A 10867-nucleotide genomic window follows, 5' to 3' on the forward strand; every position below is an offset into this window, starting at 1 on the left:
AAATCATTTTTGGAAAAAAATAAATAGCAAACTATGAGGCAGCTGCAGTTCAAATTTGACCCGCTTCCAACTGAATCGGCGAAAATTTGTCTTTTTCACGAGAGGCGGATCAAAACTTTTTACACCCAACCATTTTGTCAATTGTGCATTAAATATGTCCTAGTATTTTAGAAAATTTATTTGGTCCAATTTTGCAACAATTATTTGGGAGGTCCTTCACAAAAAACCTCCTTTTGGGCATTCAAAAAATGGAAAATGGTTTTTCGTCCAAAGAAAATGAAAACTTCCTTAGGCAACATTGTTTGCCATTCCAATACGCACCCGTGTGCACAATATGATATCATTTGAATAAACTATGCCATGAATGTGGCCATAAGATTGATCATTTGGCTTGAAAGACATTGATCTCCACACATGATAGCTCGTTTCTGAGAACACTTTTTTAAAATAATTTCCGTATTACAAGTTTGTTATTTTTCCTGGGAACTTGGCCACATATAATGACACAATGCGAAGGCTTCCCAATTTTTTGATTTTTTTTGAATTTTTTATGCCCATTTCAAAATGCAGTCAAAACATCAGGAATGACCGTTCCTAGCTAGTGGTTGAATCTTGGAATATTTTTGGTGTTTCTCTGATTAAATAGATACTTATGTACCTAGAAATGATTTTTGCAAAAAATAAATAGAAAACTACAAGGCATCTACAGTTCAAATTTGACCCGCTTCTAGCTGAATCGGCGGCAATTTGTCTTTTTCACGAGAGGTGGATCAAAAACTTTTTACACCCAACCATTGGGTCAATTGTGCATTAAATATGGCCTAGTATTTTAGAAAAATGATTTGGTCCAATTTTGCAAAAATTATTTGGGAGGTCCTTCACACAAAAAAACCCTCCTTTTGGGCACTCGAAAAATGGAAAATGGTTTGTTTGTCCAAAGAAAATGAAAACTTCCTTAGGCAACATTGTTTGCCATTCCAATATGCACCCTTGTGCACAATATGAGATCATTTGAATAAACTATGTCATGAATGTGGCCATAAGATTGATCATTTGGCTTGAAAGCCATTGATCTTCACACGTGATAGCTCGTTTCTGAGAACACTTTTTTAAAATAATTGTCGTATTACAAGTTTGTTATTTTTCCTGGGAACTTGGCCACATATAATGACACAATGCGAAGGTTTCCCAATTTTTGATTTTTCTGAATTTTTTATGCCCGTTTCAATATGCGGTCAAAACGGCAAGAATGACCGTTCCTAGCTAGTGTTGAATCTTGGAATTTTTTTAGTGTTTCTCTGATTAAATAGATACTTATGTACCTAGAAATGATTTTTGGGAAAAATAAAGAGCAAACTACAAGGCAGCTACAATTCAAATTTGACCCGCTTTCAGCTGAATCGGTGAAAATTTATCTTTTTCACGAGAGGTGGATCAAAACTTTTTACACCCAACCATTTGTTCAATTGTGCATTAAATATGGCCTAGTATTTTAGAAAAATGATTTGGTCCAATTTTGCAACAATTATTTGGGAGGTCCTTCACACAAAAAAAACTCATTTTGGGCACTTAGAAAATGATTAAAAATAGCTAGAAAGATCAGAAATGCGTAAAAATTGGTCCTTATCCATAAAATATGGTCTAACTCTAGTGAAAATTTGTGTGGTAACCTTTTGCAAAATATTTTTGATAGCTACTTCACAAAATCCCTCTACTTTTCATACTTGGAAACTCGTTTAAATTACTGGTTTTCCGAACCAATCAGAACAATTCCCACGGATCGATGACATGGCGCTCATCCATCCATCCATCTCTCCATCCCACATCCATCCATCCATCTATCTACAGAAAAAAGGAATTTTTTTTGAAAAAGAGGTACCCCCACCCGCAGCCCAAACCCTATCTTAGATCCCCCGTCTCCTCGCCGCCGCCGCCCCCTCCCGATCTAGTCCTCCCTCCCACCGCCGACCTCAAGCAAGGACGACGGAGATCCAATCCTCTCCCCACGCGGCAACCCTTCCTCCTACCCACCGCTGACCTCGCCGTCCTCCTCACCCATCGCCCACCTCGTCCCTCCGTCCCCTCACCATCTCTCCCTACCCTCCGCCCTCTGCCCCCGCACCCCATACTGTCCACCATGGCCGTCTCCCCCTCCTCCTTGCTCTGGATCCCTGCACCAACCCACCACCCCGCCATGGGGGCATGTCCGTGGTGGCTACCCTTCCATGCCGTCTCCCCGTAGTAGGCATCGGCACCGGGCGACGGTGACGACACCAACGGGCCCACCGGCGTGCCCGTGCCCTTCTCCCGTGCGGGCGGCTGTTCCGGCGAGGGTCGACGCCGCAGGCGGTGCGTGAGGAGGTGGACGACTTCCTCGGCAGCAGCAAGTGCGCCTTCAAGTAAGAGGTCGACGTCTGCATCCGCCGCCTCCAGCGCCAGGAGCTCTACCTCAAGGTCCGCCCCTTCCTCCCCCCTCCCAATCTCGTCGCTAGCCTTGGTTCCAGCTGCATGCCGACCTCCATCACTTTTGCGGCAGAATACACCATCTGAGGTTCTGCTTACTGGTGTGGTAGTGTGCCATTAGCTTCGTAGGCCACAAAATCATTGGCTGGTTTGGCCCTCTAAAATGATTAATTTGATTATTAGCTGCATTGTATGTTTGCTCTCAGGATATCGAGATTGTTGTGGGGGTATTGATGTTGTCAATTTGCTAAGTGAAACAATGATAAATGTCTGAAACATTGAAATGAAAAGAAATGCCCCTCTATGTGTTCCTCCGTTTATGTCCCCCTCTACCCGGTGTTGTTTATGCTAACAGGACATCTCTGTTGTTGGTGATTCAGTTGTGGAATGTAGTACTGACTGGTGTAGGATACATTTTAATGCTGTCTTCAGGCCATGTTTTCTTCTGTTTAAGCGGACACTGTATAGTCTAGTGTAAGGTTGACCTCCATTTTGCTGATGAAAGACCGTCATTTATTTCTTATAACTGCCCTGTTTGATTTCATCTGTAGTTTTATGAATGACCTTTAGCTTCTCCCCCCTGCCAAAAGAAACTTGTACCACAATTTCTTCCCCATTTCTTTCGCACAGTTAGGTTCTTAGTCTCTAGTTTACTAGTCCTGTGGTTCTGGGTTGTGCTTAGTTGCAAAGAGCCGTTTGGAGCATCTCCTTGCTGTGGGTGTCTCTTTCAGTAAGCGTTTTGCTTATTGTCCTTAGTGTGCTGCTATCCATACTTCTGAGCATATTATTGTCTAGCCTCTTTTGTGATTAGTCCTCATTTTTAATGACGTTATTGTTTATCTAAGATCATTTGAAGTTTTGAGCTGGCACCTAGCTAGCCTCTTTTGTGATTAGTCTTCAAATGTCATCCACATTATTTTTTTTGTTAATTTTGTTCCTTGTATGAACAACCTTATAATTTTAGGCAGGAGCCGGAGGCGCAGCCACGCAAGGTTGAGCCGGCCATGGAGATCCTCTTCCTCTACAGCTACGACAACTGCGGCAAGACCTTCGTCGATGTGGCTGCCTTGAGGAAGCATTCCCACATGCATGGCGGATGGCAGTATGTTTGCGAGGAGCCCGGCTGTGGGAAAGTGTCTCTAGTAAAAGATTACTTTATGCGTTTACCAGTGCCTACTCTAGCGTTGGTGAACTTATCCACTTACTACTGTTGGTGAACTTCCATTTGTTTTCATGCTCAGATGCGAAATAGATTTAAGCTCCTTATCTTTCATATTATCCACAAGGACCTTCCTATGCTGTGCTTAGTTATTCCTGGAGTTACGGCCCAATAGATTTGTTTTAGTACAACTATACATGTAAGACGTTTGGTTATGTCCTAAATTGATAAAATGAAAAAACTATCATATGTGTCCTTGCTGCTGATGGGAGAATGTAATTCCTAACTACGTGACTGTTCTTTTTGTACAGAAATGATGAATCCTTTTTCTGTTTGTTTTGCAGAAATTTGTAGATAGCTCAAAGTTGAACAACTCCCTCAATGATGAATCCCTTCTCTTCTTCTGGTTTCCTTCATCCCCGCATCTGATTCCTGCGTGCGTGTGGTCTCTGCAGTTTGCTCCCTCGATCTGCTATGGTCTACTTCAGCTCGTGTGAATAGGTCAAACTACTTCTTTTGTGTGCTTCAAACTGCTATTTTGGGTGTAGAAAATTTTCATTAGTACTAGTAAACGGTGGCATCACATCTCTGATATTATGCTGCTGCTGATGTGCTATTTATAGCTACAGTTTGACAATACTCATTAGGCTTGCTAGACATATAGGTCTTCTTGCACAAATAAAACATCATAGAGTTAGTCAAGTATTTGCATAGATATGTCTTCTTGCGCCACATCACTTGGTCCTGGATAGAAGAATATGGTGCTGGTTGCACCTTTCTTCGATAATCTGACCTGGTGTAATTTTTCCAGTAACTGATCTCGTGTACCCAAATCTAGTATGTATCTTTTATGTTTGCTGAAGCGTACTATGCTTGCTAAGACCAGGTTTCTGTTCTTTTTGGTATTACTTGGATCTTTTTTGACAATCTAACTAGACGATTGTTTCCAGCCTTTGAACTCCTAGGAGATTTTAACACAAATTGTAAAAGATGCTGCCCTGCTAAAGGAGGATGAGGATGAGGGGCGCACCTAGCCATTAGCCCTGCTCTGCTCAAGGAGGAGGGGCATGAGAGGCCTTCTCCTATTCCCCTAGTGTGACCAAGAGGTCCTGCCCGAGATCATGCACGGCCATGATGACCCACCACGGCAGGTAGCATCTGCATCTCTCTCCCCCTCTTTCTCTGCTTACTAATGCCGCTAAACTAAGGAATATTAGATGCAAATCCTGGTTATGTCAAGGAATTCAAGAGGGATTTGTATGCACAAGTCCAGTTTTTTATTTAGTTAGTACCAAACAGAGAAGATGCAGTCCAGATTGGTTAATGTTGCTGCAACCACATGGATTTGTATCTATGCAACCATCTCCCTGTTGTTTGTGTTATTTGGATTGCAAGAAATTCAGTTTTGGGTGACCTGCACTTAGTTTAACTTCTCTAAATAATCAACCGTCTTACATAAATATGTCGTGTCATGCTCCTTTCTTCTCTTTGCCATGAATTGGTGTAACTTGATGGCACTAGTCGAATAAACTATTCTGTTAATTTCCTAGTATATGTGAACTAATTTTGCGTGCGTCTTCCATGCATGTTTGCAGCCACATCTCTGGGTACAAGAACCAGTTCCAGAACTTCATCAAGCACCTGCGCGAAATGGGTGATGAGGTAGTACATTTTTCTACTATCATTGGTTGAGTACTACTGAATACTTATGCTGGTGGGTTTGACACAACTATAGGATAGTGGATTAGTAGCATGCCTATTTGACTTAGTTTCTGGTGTGACCTACAATTCCTAGATGTGCATACTATAGAATGTTGACTGTAGTGTGGTACACTTCCTGGAGCATAGTAATGCCTTACCAAGTAGCAATTGCATGAAGATAGTCCACAACACAAAAACTATGTGTAATGGATCCATGACTTACAATCTGTACATGAATACCCATGTGTAATGACTTATTTTTTGCATCGTCTGGACATTTTTTTGCTGTTGTATTGTTTCTCACTCATGATTGATCTACTGCCAGGTGAAGGTTTTCAATTGTTGAAGGAGGAGGACAATAGGAACTTCTATGATGTCTTGTCATCTATTTTTTTTCTTTGCTGTAGAATAGTTTTGCTTGGCACTTACTGGTTCCTTGGATGTAAAGATATGTACTGCTAGAATGAATGCATGTAAAGATATTTTGGGCTCCTATAATATTCCATGTTGCTTTGAAAATGTATTGGAACTGGGCTAGGCCCAAGATAGCTTGTAGTGTGATGTGTTGTAATGCCAATGGCATAATAAAAGAAGTTGGATTGGATCAATTATTTCGGCCCAGCCCAAGATATATTGAACAATTATTTTTGAGGGGAAAACTTCAGAGGCCCAGCAAAGAAATGGCCTAGAAAAAGCAAGACCAAAAAAATCTATCAAAAGGGATAGGCAAAGAAATTTAAAAGGCCGGATTACTGGGCCAGGCCCATGTAGCTAGCGAAAATTAACAAAAATATATATTAAAAAGACTGAATTAATGGGCTCGGCCCATCTAAAGCACTGAAATGGACCGGGCTGATTCTAAGTAATGACCTTTTCAATTGGTCGCAATTTTGCCACGTCAGATTGCCACGTCGGATCTGACGTGGCCTGAGCAGACAGCCAATGACCAAAATAAAAGGTCATGGGTTCAACGACCTTCTGTGAGAAGGTCGTTAATTTTAGTTTACGACCGCCAGCTTTTGACCTTTTGTTTTTGGTCACAAAAAGGTCGCAAATGAAAAACTATGACCTTTCAGCGGCAAATAGTGAGGGTCACAAGTTGACATATTTCTTGTAGTGGTTCAATGACGATCGATATTATGAGTTTACATGTTTTGATATACCGAAGGTAGTTCGGAGTCCCGGATGTGATCACGGACATGACGAGGAGTCTCGAAATGGTTGAGACACAAAGATTGATATATTGGACGATGTTATTCGGACACCGGATGAGTTCCGGGGTCACCGGATAAATATCGGAGTGCCAGGTGTTATAGGAAACCCCGGGGGGAACTAATGAGCCAACATGAGCCTTGTGAGAGAGAGAGGAGAGGGCCCTAGGGATGCCCCCTCCCTTGAGGAGTCCGAATTGGACTGGGAGGGGGCGTCTCCCCCTCCCTTTCCTTCTCCCTCTCTCCCTCTCCTTCCTTCCCCCTCTCTCCCCTCGTGGGAAACCTACTAGGAATAGGATTCCTATTCCTAGTAGGAATCCTACTTGGGTGCGCACCCCATGAGGGCCAGCTAGCCTCACCCCTTGCTCCTTTACATATGAGGGCAGGGGGCACCCTAGAACACACAAGTTGACAATTGTTTTAGCCGTGTGCGGTGCGCCCCTCCACAGATACACATCTCGGTCATGTCGTCGTAGTGCTTAGGCGAAGCCCTATATGCTGGTAACTTCATCATCATCAAATAATGCCAGAGCCCATAACTTACTCAACTATGCCAGAGCCCATAATGGCTTGTGGCTGCACACGGAAGTTTCTAAGCATGAATAATCTTATAATCCCTTTGAGCCTGGGTGGCATTCCATAGGATGATCACATGGATACCCCAGGATCTCCTAGGACAACACTGGATTCCCCTGGTGCCCACAACCAATCCACCCAGATGTGTATGAAAGTAGCCACCTTAAGTTTCCCTTAGTTATTAACTCTCACAACTTGCATGATTCTCACATACCAATCCCCGTCTATGAGCATGGCTAAGCAATATGAGCATAACGTATATTCCCGGGGTGATCAAAGGTATTAGGTTCCTACCTCATCATCTACATAACAGTAACCACATGTTCATAATCCTACTCATGCAATGTTTGAGGGTGTAACCAATGCATAAAAACTGGGTAATAAAGGGCAAAGTGTAACTTGCCTTGTACTGTTGATGAAGATTCTTCGCACTCATAATTCCTAATAATTCTACTTGTCACACTCTGATCAATCTATCATGAGCAAGCAATTATAACCACACATAAGCAATCACGCAAAAGATCCAAAAGAACAAAGAAAACACTTCGGAAAATTTCAAAAATCATCAAATAAAGATTTTGGACAAAAACATATTTTTAACAGCAGGAAAATTGTGTGATTTTGATCTTAACAGAAAGTACATGCCAAGAGCTTTGATTTGCAAAAAGAATCAATTAAATCAGAGTTATACAACTCAAACTATAGCCAAAGCAAGTTTGAATTCAAATGTGTTTGAAACCAAATTTTAACACTTTCAAAAATATATTTAAGTTGGTTTACTGGATAGAGGGGATCATAACGAAGAAGTGGGCGTTGGTTTCGTTGAAATTGGATAAACGGTTTAAAAGATGTGCTAGTTTGAAAAACAAGGACTGGTCTGTAAAACAAAACTAGCGAATAGGTCACTGGCAGAAAATAAAAGAAAAAGAATAAATCTACCAGACGAACGTTCGCTAGAGAACCTAAACCGGCGAATTCGTTCGCTACAGAGGCTAAACTAGCAAACGTCCACTACATAAAACAAAACGTTTAGGAAAAAACAAATCGATCTGGATCACCCAATCCAGATCGGACGGGCGGGGTGGGGCGACAGTTACCGCGGCGGTTGACGGCGTCGGCGGCGAGGAGGACGGCTGCGGCTCGGCTCGAACGGGACGGCGGCTCCGGGGCTCGGCGGCGCCGAAGGAGTAGATGGGGAGGCGCGGCTCGACGAGGCGAAGGTGATGGCCGCGTCGGCGGAGGTCGAGGGCGACAGAGCGGAGCGGGGTAACGAAGGCGGGGCTCGGTGGAGCTCGCAACTCCGGCGAGGTTCTACATGGTGTAGTGGGCGGTGGTGGCGTGATTTGATGGGGAAAATAGGGCCGGGGCTCGGGCATTTATAGGAGGAGGGGCGGGGTGGCGTGGAGGAGGAGCAAGGCAAAGGCGGCGGCGGGAGTCCGGCGCAGCCACGGGTGCGACAGCGGTGTCGGGCACGCTCAGGACTTCGTCCTGAGCGCGGAGACGAACGGGCGGGCTTGCTGGGCCAGCTGGGCTGGGCGCGGCCTAGTTCGGTCAGTCCAAACTTTTTTTAACTCAGACAACAAAAATAAAAATAAATAACAAAATAATAAAAATTACATATAGCATATTATATACCAAGATTTTCAGAAAAAGATTTTCTAAAACATGAACTATTTTACAAGGGAAAATAAATTCCACAAAAAATTAAATAAAGCAAACAGTACTAGTGGTTTAATTAAAAACCAAATAAAAATATTTTTTAAATACCAAAATAATTTCAAATTTATTTCTCTCCATTTTTCTATTGTTGGGAATCATTTTACCCTATTTTCCATATATTTTATTTTTGGAGAGAAATAATTTGAATAAGAACCAAATATCTCTGAATTAAAAATGAGTTTCAAAATAACTTCAAAGGACTTTCAATTTGATTCTTTGAAACTTCCAACTCTCTTTCTTAGCATTTGAAGAAGTCATTTTATCTTCTCTCATGAAACTCATTGAGTTGCATAAAGTTTCTGAATTTCGAATATTTCCAAATGCAATTCAAATATTTTCAAAAAACCCTTTTTCCTTTAATTAAATGGAAGAATTCAAATCGTCTTCTCTCTAGGGTTTTGTGATGAAATGAATTTGAATTCATGGAGATCATAAATGCAAGCTGAAAGTTTTGGGAAAGTCCTTTTATTCCCTCTCATTTAACTTTCAGAAAGTTTCAAATTTCACTCAGTTTCACACAAGCAACCACACCACAATCAATCAATCAATCAAAACTATTTATTTAATATAACATTCCCAAATTTAGAATTTTGGGATGTTACAAACCTACCACCCATAAAATGAATCTCGCCCTCGAGATTCGAAGAGGCTAGAAAGAAATAGGTTAGGTTCGGGGGGTCTCCTCAAAATACATCGATCATCACAGGGGGTCTGGGGTGCTACCACCCTTAGAAGCATGGTTACAGTTCCACCAAAACTCAGGTCGTACATCCTTATTGTTGGTAGTGTCGATCTGCTCAGATTCTTGGGAAAATTCCTACTCTGGCTCTTCCGGTAGTGGCATAACCTTTTCCTCAATTCTTCTGTCCTTTTATCTTGGTACGGTCCTCCTGTGATTGGGTCTTCTTAGCTAATAGGTCTGGCGCCAATACTAAACAACTATCAATATCTCATGGTGGTCTGTAGCGCCGCGACCTCGGACAGTCAAGTCTCTGTGATTACGTGTCATCCCTGGATCGGTATTGCTGACACACACAGTACTCGAGGATTTATAACAGAGTTCAATCACACACTTATTATATCGAATGCCTCAAAAGAGAACTTATTACAATAATATGGCTGAAGGCCATCTAAATAAGATGACAGCGGAAGCTTCGAAGGTAGAAGAGTCCATCCAACTCCATGACAAAACTGAGTGCATGACAACGACCTAGTGCACCTTACTCTTCGTCTGAAAATTCTGCAACATAATATGTTCCATCCTGTGTAGGTCAGCACATGGAATATGCTGGCAAGATAACACTATAGAGAAATGAACAAATAACAGCTATCGCTACATGCATATATGGCTGGTGGAGGCTCTATGGTTATGAGTTTGCATAAAGCTAGTTTTTCCCTACAACAAAGGAATTTATTTTATTTAACTACAAAGTTTGTTGAAAATATTGAGAAGGTAACCCCAACTCAATCCCAATTAAAAGTTAACAACCCAACAAAATTAATTAAGTAAAGTGATCAGATCAACATAATAATTCAAGTACCAGATACTCAAGATGTCCATAACCGGGGACACGGCTAATCATGATTAGTTTGTACACTCTGCGGAGGTTTGCGCACTTTTCCCCACAAGACTCGATCTCCTCCATTGTATTTCTTGCACTGCATGGTGTTTGCGAAACGGATGGCCGAGACACAGTCTTTCCGAAGAGGTCCCCTTAACCGATAGATATAGGTTGGTACACCTACAATCCCCTACATCTGCTAGCATATCATGGAAAGGATTCCCACAACTTGCTCAACTATGCCAGAGCCCATAATGGCTTGCGGCTGCACATGGAAGTTTCCAGCATGAATAATCTTATGATCCCTTTGAGCCTGGGTGGCGAACCATAGGATGATCATACGGGTACCCCTGGATCTCGTTGGACAACAGTGGATTCCTCAGGTGCCCACAAACAATCCACCCAGATGTGTATTAAAGTAGTCACCTTAAGTTAAACCTTAGTTAACAATGATCTCTCACATCTTTCATGAATTC

The 10867-nt window shown here is 42.2% G+C and overlaps 1 long non-coding RNA gene across 3 annotated transcripts; it reads left to right on the forward strand.

The window, feature by feature from the left end:
• Positions 1-1886: 1886 nt before the first annotated feature.
• On the forward strand, positions 1887-5931 carry LOC125538562. Of its 3 annotated transcripts, XR_007296417.1 has the most exons (6): positions 1887-2454; positions 3428-3565; positions 3967-4123; positions 4573-4773; positions 5218-5284; positions 5649-5931. It is a non-coding gene; the product is annotated as an uncharacterized LOC125538562 (long non-coding RNA). The 3 variants fall into 3 exon arrangements; XR_007296416.1 differs by having other exon boundaries at positions 3428-4123; XR_007296418.1 differs by having other exon boundaries at positions 3432-4123.
• The last annotated feature ends 4936 nt before the right edge of the window (positions 5932-10867 follow it).

The sequence above is a fragment of the Triticum urartu genome, chromosome 2, assembly GCF_003073215.2.
Source record: "Triticum urartu cultivar G1812 chromosome 2, Tu2.1, whole genome shotgun sequence".
Taxonomy (NCBI): Eukaryota; Viridiplantae; Streptophyta; class Magnoliopsida; order Poales; family Poaceae; genus Triticum; species Triticum urartu.